This window comes from Heliangelus exortis, chromosome 8, assembly GCF_036169615.1.
Source record: "Heliangelus exortis chromosome 8, bHelExo1.hap1, whole genome shotgun sequence".
NCBI lineage: Eukaryota > Metazoa > Chordata > Aves > Apodiformes > Trochilidae > Heliangelus > Heliangelus exortis.
In genome coordinates this window covers 23622016-23636782 of record NC_092429.1, presented here as the reverse complement: position 1 = coordinate 23636782, position 14767 = coordinate 23622016, and the positions used below count along the sequence as shown (strand labels likewise).

General features: G+C 36.7%; 1 long non-coding RNA gene across 1 annotated transcript in view; it reads left to right on the top strand.

Moving 5' to 3' along the window:
• Positions 1–7327: 7327 nt before the first annotated feature.
• The window catches only part of LOC139798768 (uncharacterized), an 84882-nt gene continuing 77442 nt past the window's right edge, over positions 7328–14767 (top strand). Inside the window, exon 1 of the long non-coding RNA XR_011726969.1 lies at positions 7328–7441. This is a non-coding gene — a long non-coding RNA (uncharacterized lncRNA). The remainder of the gene's footprint in view (positions 7442–14767) is intronic.

Here is a 14767-nt window from a genome sequence, read left to right as displayed (position 1 = left end):
GTGGTGCAAGAAGATAGAAAATGTTGAAATTTTAGAAAATGAATTGATTGAATTTTCACTTACTGAATTGAATTTTTTTAAAAATTAGGAATATTTTTTAGTTTATTAAAAATCAAGAGAAGGTTGGACACAGTAGGGTGTTGCAAAAATGGCAGTTGTAGGCCTTGCTGTCTGTTTTAGACATAGCTAAGAAACTTCAGTGGGACTTTTCCCCCTTAAATTTCAGGCATTTGTGAAGCATAATGGGTGAGCAGAACAGTGCACCCAACCTCTCTGATAAGTTGGGCCTGAATAACAGAGGGATGGAACATGGAAATTGGGATTGACCTATAATGAAAAAATGGAAACTGTAAATTATTGTGTTTGACTTCCATACCAAACACATTTGTACAATAAAAAGTAATATTAGTCAATACAGGGACATAATTTTTTACAAAATGGTGAAAACCCAAATTTCTTTACAAGGAAATTAGAAGTCCTAAAAATGAGCTGTTTAAAAAGAACTTATTTTAAAGAAAGGAAATAAACACATGGACATAACAATGACCTTTGCCCAACATTTGACAGTTCTAAGGTTCAGCTGGGCAGAGTGCTGGGCCACCTCATCTAGGCTGGGCTTTTAAAAAGATGGAACAGGGAACCCAAGAGCCTGGTAGCCTTCCAGCCTGGTATTCTCTGATTCTACTACCTCAATGGACCTAGATTTACCAAGTGCTTTTTCCAGGGCCTTTTCTAAATCTTAAAAAGCTGTCATGATATAGGAGGGAAAGATATCTTGTAAATTCACAGCTGGTTAGGAATGAGAAGGGAAATAAATTGCCAGTGTTTTCACAATAGAGAAAAAATATCAATGGGGATCTGTCTCTAGGTCTATCTATTTATAAATTGTCTGGGTAAAGAGAGAAGTAAGAAAATTTGCTGATCAGAGAAAATCCAAACCTATATGGGTAGAAAAAGCTGCAAATTGAGCTTGAGTACTGAGAAACTGAGCCAGTAATATGGCAGGTGAAAATTAAATGCCAAATCCTACACATGGTAAAAACCCACTAACCCTGTAGTATAGTTGCACTGTCCTTGTAACTACTTGCCCAACAGTGGGTTCCAAATTATTAATAACACTCAGAAAAGAATATCAGATAGAAAATGTCAGTTCAGTCCCTAGTGATAATCAAAAGGCAGCTGGAATATTAGAATTCCTTGGAAAGGAATGTAAAGCAAAGCAAAAACCATCTTTAATGTATGATACATGCATGCTTGCTGTTCTGTGCTATTCTAGTTGCACGTTTTTTAAGAGAACATAGCAGAACTAGAAAAAAATACTTAGCAAGGAAGGAGAACCAGAAGGCTGTGATGGCCTTTTATGTAGGATGAGGCCGAACAGAGGAAGCTCTTCAGCTTAGGAGAGTTGAGTGACATGGCACTAGGAAAAAAAAAAAGAATAATTAATAATTGTTTTTTTTTAAAAAAAATCAGAAAGAAAAAGAATTGAGGGATTTAGGGTGAAGCTCTCTGGGATTAGATGTAAAATAAAGAAAAAAGTATGTAATATGTACCTTCATATGTCATTGTCCTAGCATGTTTCAGGTGCCAAAAATAGAAGAGAATTCAAAGCAAGTCATTAATTCAGTGAAGATTTATCAGGAAATATTAAGTGCAACGTGGAAGGCACAGTCAGTGGTTTTGAAAGCCTCTAAACTAGAGCCTGCTGGAAACTTATAAGGTTTATGTGACAAGAATGTTCTGTATGTCCACTATTTCAGATGCCTAAGTGAGCAGAAGAGTTCTCATTTTTCTATATTCTTTTAGGTTACAATTAATTATAATAAAAATGAACATATTCAGTTCTAATATATCAAGTGAAATACAGTAAATACTATTTGTGGAAGTGTACACACTTCTAAAAATCTCTTTTGTGACAGAACTTAAGACCATAAATGATCATCAAATGATGAACTCCAATTCTAAATATTTAGTAGTGCATTATGTTGCCCTGAATAAAATCCAACCCATAATATGTTTTTTGACCCATCATTGGAGGTTTCCTGGGAGTCCTCATTGCTGTAAAAGACCTAAATTGCATCACAGTACTAGTCCAGGGTTAATTACCAGCCACACTCATTTGTTGCTGTAATGAAAATATTATTTCATCACCACTCAGGAGAGACTAATGAACTGGCACAGGTGTTAGTTTTAATTTTTGTTATACATTTATTGAAGAATGAGTAAAATATAAAATAGATTTCTTCATGCCCAGCAAAATTTGCAGCAAGCAACCGATTTTTTTCGTTCTTTTTTTTATTATTATTTTTAAAATCCATTAGATTCTAGGCAGAGTTTCCAGATAAAAATTTCAGCTATTTTCTCTCTCTTTTACCAGAACATCTGCTTTTCAGTTCTCAGTAGGTGTTTTTGTTTACAGTGCATTCTATCCTGGTTGCCTAGTCAGGAGCATGCTTCCCAGTGATTTCCGTGACTGAACCTGAGACTGCTCTGATAATGAGGAAAAATATCCCAGACCTTTTAATGCTGGAGACTATTTGTTCATGTCTTTAAGAAAAAGTGCTTAATTTGCAATTGCAGCTTCTTATGTCCCCCTTAACCAAAGAGTAAAAGAAGGGATAAAAATGTAAAGGAAGACAGGGGGAGGATCCATATCTAGAAGAGAGCTTGATCTCTGTTGAAGGATGAAAATACTGAATGCAGCAGAAAAGGGGTATCCTGGGGTATCCTGGATAAACGAGGCAAAATATTTTGTTATGGCTCTGTTGGATTATGACTTTGTAATTTCAAAGAGTCTTTGTTAGAAGCAGCAGCTTGTGTTTTCAGAAATACTGTTAGAGGAAAAGGCATAATGAATAAATTACTGGATAATTCTGACTAGGGAAAATTTGGGAGAATTACATTGTGCTGTACCTTGCCATGTGTTTGTGTTAATTTTTAGCACTGTGTGAAACTGAGTGCAGGCCCATTTTGTACAGGCTTGGTCAAAACCAACCCAAGTGGGGAAAAAAAATGTCAGTCTCAGTTTTCTTAATGAGTAGTGAAGCCTGTGTTGAGGAGGGATGCAGGTGCTGTCTCTGACAATTGGTTATAAAATCTATTCAGAAACTTAAAGCACATTTATTTGAATTACTCTTAAGAGGCTGTTCCAGAACTTTATACATCTGGTCATTAGATACTTCTCTAGTTTTAAGTCTCAGTATTTCAATAGCTGATTTCTTATTCTTCAATAGAAGCATGGACACTGGCACTGACTTTTTCTAGCTGCTCTTCCCCATGTTTACCTTTCTCTCTCTCTTATTTATTTTTTTTAATAGAAAATTCTCTATTATTATAAAACCAGTCTTAATTTTTCTTGGCTCTACAAACCATACTACTTTGATATCATTTGTGAAGTAGATAATCCAGTCCCATGCTCGTACCAATTGCTTTTCTCTGTATGTATTCCAATTTAATGCCATATTTTCGAGCACAGGACACCCAAATCATATTTCTGATGTCCAGATATGATATTAGAACAATATCTCACCTGTGAGTCATCAACAATATTGATCTTCCTTACTTCTTCTAGAAATATTTTGTCTGATAAATTCAATATCCTTTTCTGAGGCAGACTTACACTGCTGATTCATAGTCATTCTGTAAAAGTGATTTGCTGCAGATGAGCATTGGCTTTTTACAGAAATTTCATCAGTCCTGAAATGGATGGTATTGCACTCTGTATTAATGGTGTTTTATTCCATTTTCTGTACGCCAAATCGAGTTGTTAAATTGCCCTTGATTTTCTGATCCTCTGTATTGCTAATGCTTTATCAAAAATTTAGGAATAATAATAGTGTAAATATTTAACACAGTTTGGTCCAAGGTGATCTCTGATCAACCTTTTTTACAAGTCCATCAAGCTCAGCAGTTGACTTTTGAGTACAGCCTGTTTTCCATGCAACAACATCAGGTGAAGTATCTGTTTAGTAGTATCTGTGAAGTATCTGTTTATGCACTGAGCTAGGTGGCTGATGCTAAATTAAACTTCTGTGTACTTAAGAATTTTTCTACAACTTACCATCAACTTTATGTTTCCAGGGTAAACCAGTAGCATCCCTGAATCTGAATTTGCTCCTTCTTTTACTATTTGGTGGCATAAGAAGAGATGGCAAGGGAGTTGTTACAGCAATTTATATGGAACTATAGGTGGCAGTGATCACACGAGTCTGAGTTCCATGCTCAGAGAGCTGACTGATCTGCTACTCCAGATCTGAGGAGCTTGCTCCACCTCCACATTTCAGTGGTATTTACAGAAAACTCATTCCCAAGCTTTGTCAGCCAGGTTATTAAAAATTCATGTTTCCACAACACTCTACTACAAGTTTGTTTTCTAGATGTTGCACATTGTATTGATTAGTTTGAAAGAGCAGTTATTTCAGTTTTTTCATTAGCTAGAAGAGAAGGAAGTGATGTATAGAAATGTTATTCACTGTGACTTGTGGGCTTAACATTGGTTTTTACAGCTGATCTTTACTTTTAAGTCCAGTGAGTTAGAAAGGTTTTACTTGGTGTCTTCATTAATAAATGTGTTGGTTTGTGCTTTTCATGTAAATAAGAATAGGTAAAATAAGTCACTGTTATTATCTGCACACAGTAGTAAAGAGAGAAGAAGATGATAGCAGGTAATAAGCCTTTCATGAGATGTGATAACAAATCTAAGCAGTGTGTGTGTGTGTGTGTGTGTGCACGCACCATGCAAGGTGTGCACGTGGAGTCACACTGAGTTTGTGTTTGGGCTGCTTGTTAAAGGTTAACTGAATTTACACTGGGCAGTTGTTCATACCAGGCTGCTAACCATTTGGAAATACAAAAAACAAAAACAAAAACAAAAACCAAACCAAACCCCAAAATCCAAACCCAAAAAACAGTCAACAAAATAAACAGTTTAAAAAATAAAGTGCATTCATTGCAAAAGGAGGTGCTGTTGTGAATGTAAAATTCAAAAGAGCATCCATGCTAATCCAGCTTCATCTGGTATTCTTTTGTGTACTTGTACACTTTGGAGTGTTTTCTCCCTTGTTGGTATGAAAAAGCCTTTTGATTTAATGCCAATAGCCAGACCCAAAGCTACCCAAAGTGAATTTATCCTCACAGGGCTACCAAAAAGTATTTAAGCATGCTTCCAGTTCTTTCAGATGAAAAAAATGAGAATGAAGAGATTTTCACCAAGTGGCAGAGGCTGGGACAGGACCAAGTCCAGGATTCAAATATGCTATTTTCATTTTTCTACTGAGATAACAGTATCTTTCCCAGGCTTTCATCTATTAAGAATGATTTGAGATGTGTTGTTACTGGAGATCTCTTTACTTGTATTTTCCCATATAGGAGTGTACACCAATTGCAGTGGTGTAGAGTCTCTATCTTAAGAAACTTAAAAACTAAGTAGGAAAGATTTTGCTGCCTCATGAATAACAAATGAAGTGTGACAGAGAAGCATATTGTCTTTTAAATTGCATGTAACTAATTTGTTAATTACAGCCAGAAACAATGTTGCTACCTCAGTTTGAATAAATTTGGGATTTGCAGCTGAAAACTGCAGTGAGGTTGGTAAATATCCCCCTGAGAAGTAAAATCTGCAGTATTTGGCCCAGAATGTGAGGACTTCCTTGTTTCCCAGTTAGCAATTCCCATTGTTAGCAATTACACTTCTGGTAACACCAAGGATACATCCCAGAGCAGTTTACCATTGTGCTGGGTGTGATAAGAGAGAGAAATGGCCTTTCCACAAAGACTTTAGAATCTGGTGTAAGTAAAACCTGGCATAGGTATAATCTGCAGTAACTTTTAAATAAAGAGGTGGAAACAGTAGAGGAAGAAATAACAGGATTGTCCTTAGATGGAGGGTGAGGTTTGCAGGCAGAATTGCATTGTTTTATTTAATTTAACCTGATGCATGCAAATAAAGATACCTAAAGACCTCCTCATGACTCTGAAGTTCGAGTTATCTCTGTTTTGATACAGCATTGCAGTCCATTGAGAGGTTTTCAATTCTTTATTTACTCTGCTTTTATTATAACTTTGTTCTCAGCCATTCTAAGGAGAGAATATTCATTCTTCTAGTGACCTCAATCCTCAGTGAAGTCATCCCTGACTTTCCTAGCTAATTTCTAAAGCAAGCAGTAAGTTTTCCTCACTTTCTGATTGTTTTCTTTCTTCTCTTTGTTGGAGGTCAGAATATATGAATGAATAACAGAAAATGAGCAGCAGTATAGGAACAGTATTAAATCTTGTCAGGGGGTAATTTGGGAGGCAAACCATGATGCTTTTGTTTGAGATTTCTATTTTTCTACTTTTCCAATCTTGCTACCTAATGAAACAATCTTTCTGGTTTATTTTCATAAAGAATAATTAGTTCCCTTGGTCTTTTCGTGTTTTCTCTCCTGTCCTCTTTTCCTTTGGAAAAAACTTCTAGAAACTGCAAAATAATTTTTTGCTATTTAAAACTTCTGTGTCAATATGTCTTAAATGTTTTGACCTCTGTTAGTAAATTGGTTACTACAGCTTAGTATTTTAATAGCTTCCTGCTGTTCTAGACCCCATTTATGGAATGTTTGTCTTGCCATTTTTTAATAAAATTATGAATTCAATGGGGTTAATTATACTGCCTGGTTTTAAACCACTCTTGCTTCTCATATAGGAATATAACTGCATATAGGCACAGCCTATAGCTAGTTTTACTGAAATATTGTAGCATAACTGAAAAGCTTTTAGTTAAATAGATAATAATTAAATAATTAAATAGAAGAGGGAAATTAAAGTAGTATGTGATAGGTCCAAAATTTTCAAATATAGAAATTTTAAATGAGTGAAGTTGTGTGCATCTTTCCATTTTATACCTTTATAATAAGTCTACATCCTATATAGAAAGACCTGTACCATGAAGATACACTTGGATCTGACTTTAGTTTGAGTAGTGTTGTGATAGGATGAATATTTACTTTCAGCTAGATGGTATACAGGCTGGAATTAGATGGTTATTACCTTTCCAAATAGTGAGGGGAGAGCAATGCTCTTTTTAATACCAGAAAAAATGTGTAAATAATTTCCTCCATAGTGGAGACAGCAAAATCTCCATGGACTGTCTCAAACAATGATATTTCCTGAGCAAATACTTTTCAAAAAAAAACAAATAAAAAAAAACCAAAACAAAAACACAAGCAAACCCAGAATCACCAACAGCAAAATCAAGAATAAACTCTCAAAAAATACAAAAACCAAACCAAACACAACAAAAGCAAAGTTCAAAAGTGAGTCATGGGCAATGTTCATCTGTGAGGGTGAACTTGCAGGATCATCTAACATTTATTCTTGACTCAAGAGAACTCTGAATCTTGGAAAACTTGCTTTATACTATAATCTGCTAAGTAAAAGGGGTTTCTTTATTGCAGTCCATTTCCAGGTAAGCTAAGCCCTCTTTGAGCTTGATTTATTTGCTTAAGCCAAGAAGCAAAATATGTACTGATACCTACAGGACTTTGAAAAACCCCAATTTGGAGTAGAGCAAAGTAAACTTAAGGTTGATTTTTTTCCTCAAGGCGATGATAGGGCAGGTGAAGGAGGTGCTGGGGTGATTGTGGAACCAGGCAGCTCATACCAAGAGTCAGAGAGAGATAAAATGTAGTCATGTAATAATGAAGCTGTGATGGCAGAGACCAAACGTGCCTCTAATTCAGTTTCCTGTCTCTGGCAGTGTCAGGAGTTGGTGTGCAGTGAATACAAGACAAGTGTCAAGTGAAATATCCCCATGAACACTGTTCCAGCATCCAGTGATCTTCAGTTGTGGCACTTGCCAGATTAGGAGTGATGCTAGAGCATTATATAAGCTTTAGCTCATCAGTTTCTCCATGTAAACTTTTCGGTATTTTAAAAGTCCTGCTCTAAGTTCTTTCAAAACTTCACTCTCTCATGTGGAAAATTTCCATTTATGTACTTTAAACTTGCCTTCTGCCAGTTTCCTTTGGTGACCTCTGTTCTCTTATATTGGAAGAGACAGTAAACAGCTGTTCTGTCTGGGTTTGACAGACTTCCAGGACAAAGGGTCATATTCACTAGAGATGCCTCTCTTAAGGAAGCTGTGCTGTGTGTGCCTTTTACTATTCATTGAATCCTTTCTTGCTTCTTTAACAGCTGTTAATCCTTGAGATTGGTAGTAATTACTTTATATTAGTAGAGATTTTATTTTGATAAATCTATTGGCCCAGCTTGGTACCATGAACCTTAATTTTTAAACAATTTTTATAATTTTTACTGTTTCAGTCTTGGATAATATTCTCCCCTTTGAGACTACAGACAGTATTTTTATGACCTACCTATTGAAGAATCATCTTGAAAGAGAAGGCTGGGCAAAAAACCTTCTTTTGACCCATATGAATATCCACAGCCTGCACTGATCATCAGTATTCCCTCTCAGTGGCTGCATAAACTAAGAGGTTGGATGTTTTGCAAGAATCTTTTTTTTTTTTTTTTAATTAAGGAAAACCCTCATGAAGATTAAACTTCTTCATTACTGGAGGTAATTACCACAACACCCCCCCTACACTTATTCCAAACCTTTCGAGTTCTTTTAAACAATTTATTTCCTGTCACAAAATAGCTGAATGCAAACGTATGTTTAATTGTGATTCCTGAAAAGTGAAAATAAGTTTATTTTAGCTGCTAGCTCCTAAAAGTGAACTAAGGAAACATGATTCTACTTCATATGAAATCATCATTGATGAAGGAAGAGCTGTTATGAGAACATTTAGAGGGCAGATACTTCAGGAGATATACAATAAGCTATACAGAGAACAGTCCATTTAGGCAGGGTTTCCCATGGACTGGAAACCATGACCAAGATAAACATGAATTTTCTGCCTAAGGCTGATCTAAATTTATTGCCTTTCCATTCAGGAATTAGAAAAGGTTTTCTGCCTTGAAGTGTACTGATATTTCAAAATGAGAAAAATGTTTACACCATGTGAATTATAATCTGATGCAGACAACGGAAAAAAAAGAGATACACAATTTATGTCAACCAAAACAAGCTTCTTTTTCAAAGCCAGAACCTAGGCAAAGCTGAGTATATTTTCTGGAACAGACTGAAGATAAGATGTTACTTTGGTTAATATGAATTACATGGCATTGTTTCCCTTATAATTCCTAATGACCTGCTTTTCACCTAAAAAAAAAAAAAAATCTATGCTGCTTTTGTGAAGAGTGATATGTTTGCTACAGCTCAAATGCAGATTATGTCAATGTCTTCTCCACAAAACAGTCAGGCTAACAAGTCTGAGTTTCAAATATTTTCATTGCAAATAGTTAAAAATTACCTATTTCTAAGGAAATTGGCAGGATTTCTTTATTTGTTTGTTATAAGCTATTAAGGTGATCCCATAAACACAGTGAAGAAATTAAAAAACAGACTGAAATGTTCAGAGAGAAAAATTATTTCTTGGTTTTGGCAAGAGCAAATAATTGAGACTGTGATCTGGGACTAGAGAAATGAGGGCAGTGTTTTTCTTAAGCTGTATATTCACAAAAGGTTAGAGATGAAGTAGCAGTACAAAGAAATTCCAGAGCTGAACAAGGATGACTTTTATGATAGACCAACAAAAATAATTCTTCATTAGGAGGGAGACAATCCATGAAACCAACATTACTTTTATATCTTTTCATATTCTGGCTTATTTTAGTGTAGTATGATAAATATGCATTGAAGTTTTCTTGCTTTGCCATTGTATATTTGCATGATACGTGTATTTCCATTATGATTTATTGCTACTAGTTAGAGTTTTAGCTGCTTTTATTCTGAAATTACCTCTTTAATTTAACAGCAAAGGCTCAAGCAATCAAGATAATCATATAATCATGGTATGTTAGGGGTTGGAAGGGATCACCAGAGATCACCTACCTGCCAACCATCAACCCCCCTGCCAAAGCCATCAGCCCCTTCCTCTTGACACACACTCCTCAGATATTTGTAGACATTAATAAAATCCTTTTTCAGCCTTCTTTTCTCAAGTCTAAAGAGCCCCAGATCTCTCTCTGTCTTCATAAGAAAGATGCTCAAGTCCCTTACTCATCCTCTTAGCTTTCCACTGGACTCATTCCAGTAGATCCCAGTCTCTCTTGGACTGGGGAGCCCAAAACTGAGTATATGGGGAGGAGAACCTCCCTCAGTCTGCTGGACACACTTTTCCTGATGCACCCCAGGATGCTGTTGGCCCTCTTGGCCACAAGGGCACTTACCATGGAGAATTTACTGTCCCCTAGGACTCCAAGGCCTTTCTCCATGGAGCTTCCTTCCAGCAGGACATCCCCTAATCTGTCCTGGGGGCTGGTATCATTCCTACCCAGATGCAGGACTCTATACATGCCTTTATTAAACTTCATGAGTTTGAAAGTAATACTCCACAACATTTTCTGAACCCTGCAATTCAATTTAAAAATAAGAATTCGATCATCTTTCAGCTATTTGTCCCAACAGATCATAAATACATGCCTAACATTCCAGCTATATAATTCTAGATATATAAACAGCTCAGAAGCAGTTGTGTTCAGGAAGAAAAAGTAATCATTTAGTGCAAGTGTGACTTAGTATTTTCTGTGTAATCTTTCCAGGGTTTTTGTTTAAGCCTGGTTTATGGAGATGAAGCACTTGGGGTATACAGCTCATCTAACATCTGAGAATGTGGAATGTATTTTTGTCACTAACAGAACTTCCCAATGTTTCAATAAGCAGTCCTGTCTGCCTGGTTGCATGTACAAATCTTAACTTTGCCTAAATATACATATTTTTAAGAAGCAGTACAATTTACAATATATTTAGTAGCTTATTTAAAAATCTTGTATAATTTTATTAGCCCCAAAGGGACTTCAGGGACCAGTTTATTTTTCTTGGAGCTGTTGTTTCCTGTATACACACTCTAACCTTGCTGTGCTGCTTAGCTAGGAATTGTTCATCAGTGATTTTCCATGGGAAAGGACATTCTTTCTAATTAAAAACAGTGTTCTGAAACTCCTATAAAGCTTGAAACATTTTTTCTTTGGTTCTACAAACAGTACCTATATCCCAGGTTTTCCACTTTTTAAACTGCGAAGCCACAGAAGGCAAAATGGGTATTTTAGGAAGTCCAGACCTTCAGATTTACATTTTTTTTTTTTTTTTTTTTTTTTTTTTTTTTTTTTTTTTTTTTTTCCCCTTAAGAGACATGGATCCTGTAGGAGAGATGGAACTTGTGGTGCCCTCTTTGGCTGTCCACCTCCCTTCTGAATTTTCAAAGGAATCTTTGGTTGATTCAGGTGTGAATGGGCAGAGTTTTATTGCACAATTTACTAAATGTAAAAATGGCTGCAGCTGCACATTGTTTTTAGATTATTCCCTTGGAGATTTTGGAGATTTGCATTGATCACCTGGGCAGGTGGGGAAGAACAGAAAGAAAAGAGTGTGCAAAAACTCATGGCTTTTTATTTATTTGTTTTATTTATTGCTTAGGGTCGAACAGGAGCAGCTAAAATCAATCACTCAATCTTCAGTGCATATTAAAATGAGTCAAGTGTTATTTTAGGAGCAGAGAAGCACAAAACAAGGCTGCAGGCCACGGGCTCTCCCTGGGCCCATTGTGGCAGCGCCCAGGGCTCATTTTTTTCTGTCTGGGTGCTGGTTTGGTGTTTCATTTATGTTTTGCTTTAAGGATCCCAGGTTTTGATATTTTATTTTTTCATGTAAAGACAGCACAAAAGTACAAGAGTATTCCTCTTCCTCTAACAAGTTTAAGTTGTGTCTCTGAGAGGGTTTGGCGGGATAATTCAGCTTTTTCTGCTACTGCTGCTCTTAGCTGTTATTTGATCTCCATTAGCAAGCTTTGGATGGAACACAGATGTTTGTATTCCTCAGAAAATCCTGAAATTTGCAATCATAAAAAATATTTGGAACCTATTAAGAGTTAAGTAGTATTTAAAGTAACTTTAATTTGTAGGAGATCTTTGTAATTCAGCAAAAGGAGTGTCAAAATGCTTTATTGTTAAGTGCAGCAACCTGATTCACGGGTTCCAAAACCTTGTGTCATTAACTATTATTATTTAAATTGAAGGAATGTTAAGGAAAACCTCGTGTTAAGGAAAACCTTGGGAAGGGGACACTGTGTGCTGCAGGTGTGCACAGAGCTGGGTGCTCAGCAGGCTCGTCCCTCTCTGCCACCACCTCCTGGGGCTGCAGAGATTCAGCCAGACAAACCCAGCAAGCATCCCCTGCCCTTGGCCTCTCAGCATCGTTGGGGCTGGAGCAGGCACAAGACACAAAAGCTACCTCAGCTTCATATGCAGGATTAATTCTGTGAAAGAAAGAGGTACCAGAACAGCCATCAGAGGTGCTGCCCTCCTTCTCTAACTCAGTTTATTCTTTCTGTCCAGTTCTGGGCCTCTCAGTTCAAGAAGGACAGGGAAGTGCTTGAAAGAGTCCAGCGCAGAGCTACTGAGATGATTAAGGGAGTGGAACATCTCCCTTATGAGGAAAGGCTGAGGGAGCTGGGTCTCTTTAGTTTGGAGAAAAGGACACTGAGAGGTGACCTCATCAATGTTTTCAAATATGTAAGGGGTGAGTGTCAGGGAGATGGAGTTAGGCTTTTCTCAGTGGTGACCAGTGATAGGACAAGGGGTAATGGGTGTAAATTGGAGCATAGGAGGTTCAAGTTGAATATCCGAAAAAATTTTTTTACTGTAAGGGTGACAGAGCCCTGGAACAGGCTGCCCAGGGGGGTTGTGGAGTCTCCTTCACTGGAGACATTCAAAACCCGCCTGGACACGTTCCTAGGCGATGTACTCTAGGGGGCCCTGCTCTGGCAGGGGGGGTTGGACTAGATGATCTTTCGAGGTCCCTTCCAACCCCTAGGATTCTATGATTCTATGATTCTCTCTCTCTCTCTAGTAACCAGGTTAAGGGATATTTTGGTTTAGATATTGTTGGCATGTCCCCAAGTACCAGTGATGCAGGGGGGTGTGTGGCTTTCCCTGAGCTAGAGCAGCAGTTTGGGCCTCCAGCTGAGAGCTCCTAACCAAGCTCCAGCAGGGGATGAGGTGGAGGTTGCAAATAGTTCTGTATTCTAGTTAAAAAGCAGTTAGAAACTTTGGGGAAAAGCAAGGAGCAAAATAATGCCTAAGCCTCTAAGTTAAGGGACAAAAAAATCCCCACAGCTGAGAAATGTGTTGAAATGGGAATCATGTTTGAAAACTAATTTATTTCTATAGTAAAATAATTATAAACAGATATGTTCCATATGTTACATATGTGCTGTAATATATATATTTTTAAAATGTCTTTTTTTTACCTTTTTTCTTTTATTTTTTCCTTCTTTTCTTTTTTTTTTTTTTTCTTTTTTTTTTTTTTTTCTGAGCCACATCAACATAAATGGGTTTAGTTCCAGTCTTTAGAGGTTGACTTCTGCATTTTAGGTACTTTCCACTGTGCTACTGACCTCTGTGCCAAGAATACACACAGTTTCTGAACTGTATCAAAGTGGTGGAACATTATGTTTATTATAGATGCTCTGAAAATTTTGTTGTTGCAAAGTATCTGATTTTGGTATGGTGGGTCAAAAATAATACTTGTTTACACAGCAATAATGATAATCACTTAGGAATATTTGGAAATTCGTGCTATTATGTTGTGCCTCAGATAAAAGGAATAGACATTGCTCAGCAAATTTTTAATAATTGTAATTTACTTATAAATAGTCAGTTTTCTGACTGTTGTTCAAAGGAACTGAATTGATTTTTATAGCAAAAGCTGCATGTAATGCAGGTGTGTAATATAAGTTCCTAGCAAGTTGTTCTGTATCTGCTGCAGCTGATTAGGTCAGATATGAAAATGGCCTGGAACTCATCAGTTACCCTGTTTTCCCAGTCCCTGGCATGTTATATTCTAAGACTGCCCAGTTGCTTCTGTCTGGTTTAGTTGCTAAATCCTAACTGCTTTCAGGCAGATGCTTTGTTTGGTAAAGCAAAAAAGAATTAAACTGTAACTTTTATGCCAATTTTTATATTTGTCTAAAATAGCTTTTCCTCTCCTAAAACACCAGTTACTCATCCATGTTCAAGTGATTAACTGGCTTGTCCTTTGGATCTTTAAAACATGCTGTATATATAATATATGTACTCAAGTATATATATATACTATATATTCATATATATATGAGTATATATACTATATACTATAATATACTCAAAGCTACATTGAGAACCTATTGATCCCATTTCCAGACCACCTTACCCTTGTTCCTTGAGCTATGTTATGCATTTAAAGCTCAGCTTCAGTCACTAAAAAAATTTCAAAAATTCCAAAATAGTCTGGTCTTGGTTTTGTAACTTAGACCCAGGTGCATGTGACAACTCCTGGGTGCTGGCACACAACATAAGCTTGTAGTAATCCCTGGTTCTTTCCCCCACGTGCTAGAAAAGAGGGAAATAGTTGGGCTTAATTTTGGAGTCTGTGTGACAATGCTGCATAGTGAATCCTTCTGGTAATAAACCTTCACTTTGGTGTCTAAAAGAGCTGCAAATTCTTTTGAAAATTTGACTGGAGATACTGGTGTTATCTTTAATTAGAGTCTGAAACACTTCCATTGAATTTTCTTCAGATAAGTCCCATGCTTAGCCAGCAGTGAATAATTGACTCATGACTAAAGACTTCACTATGAGTCCTCTGACTGCTGAGGAGGATGAAAAGTTAGAGCACTGAGCTGAAGAATAT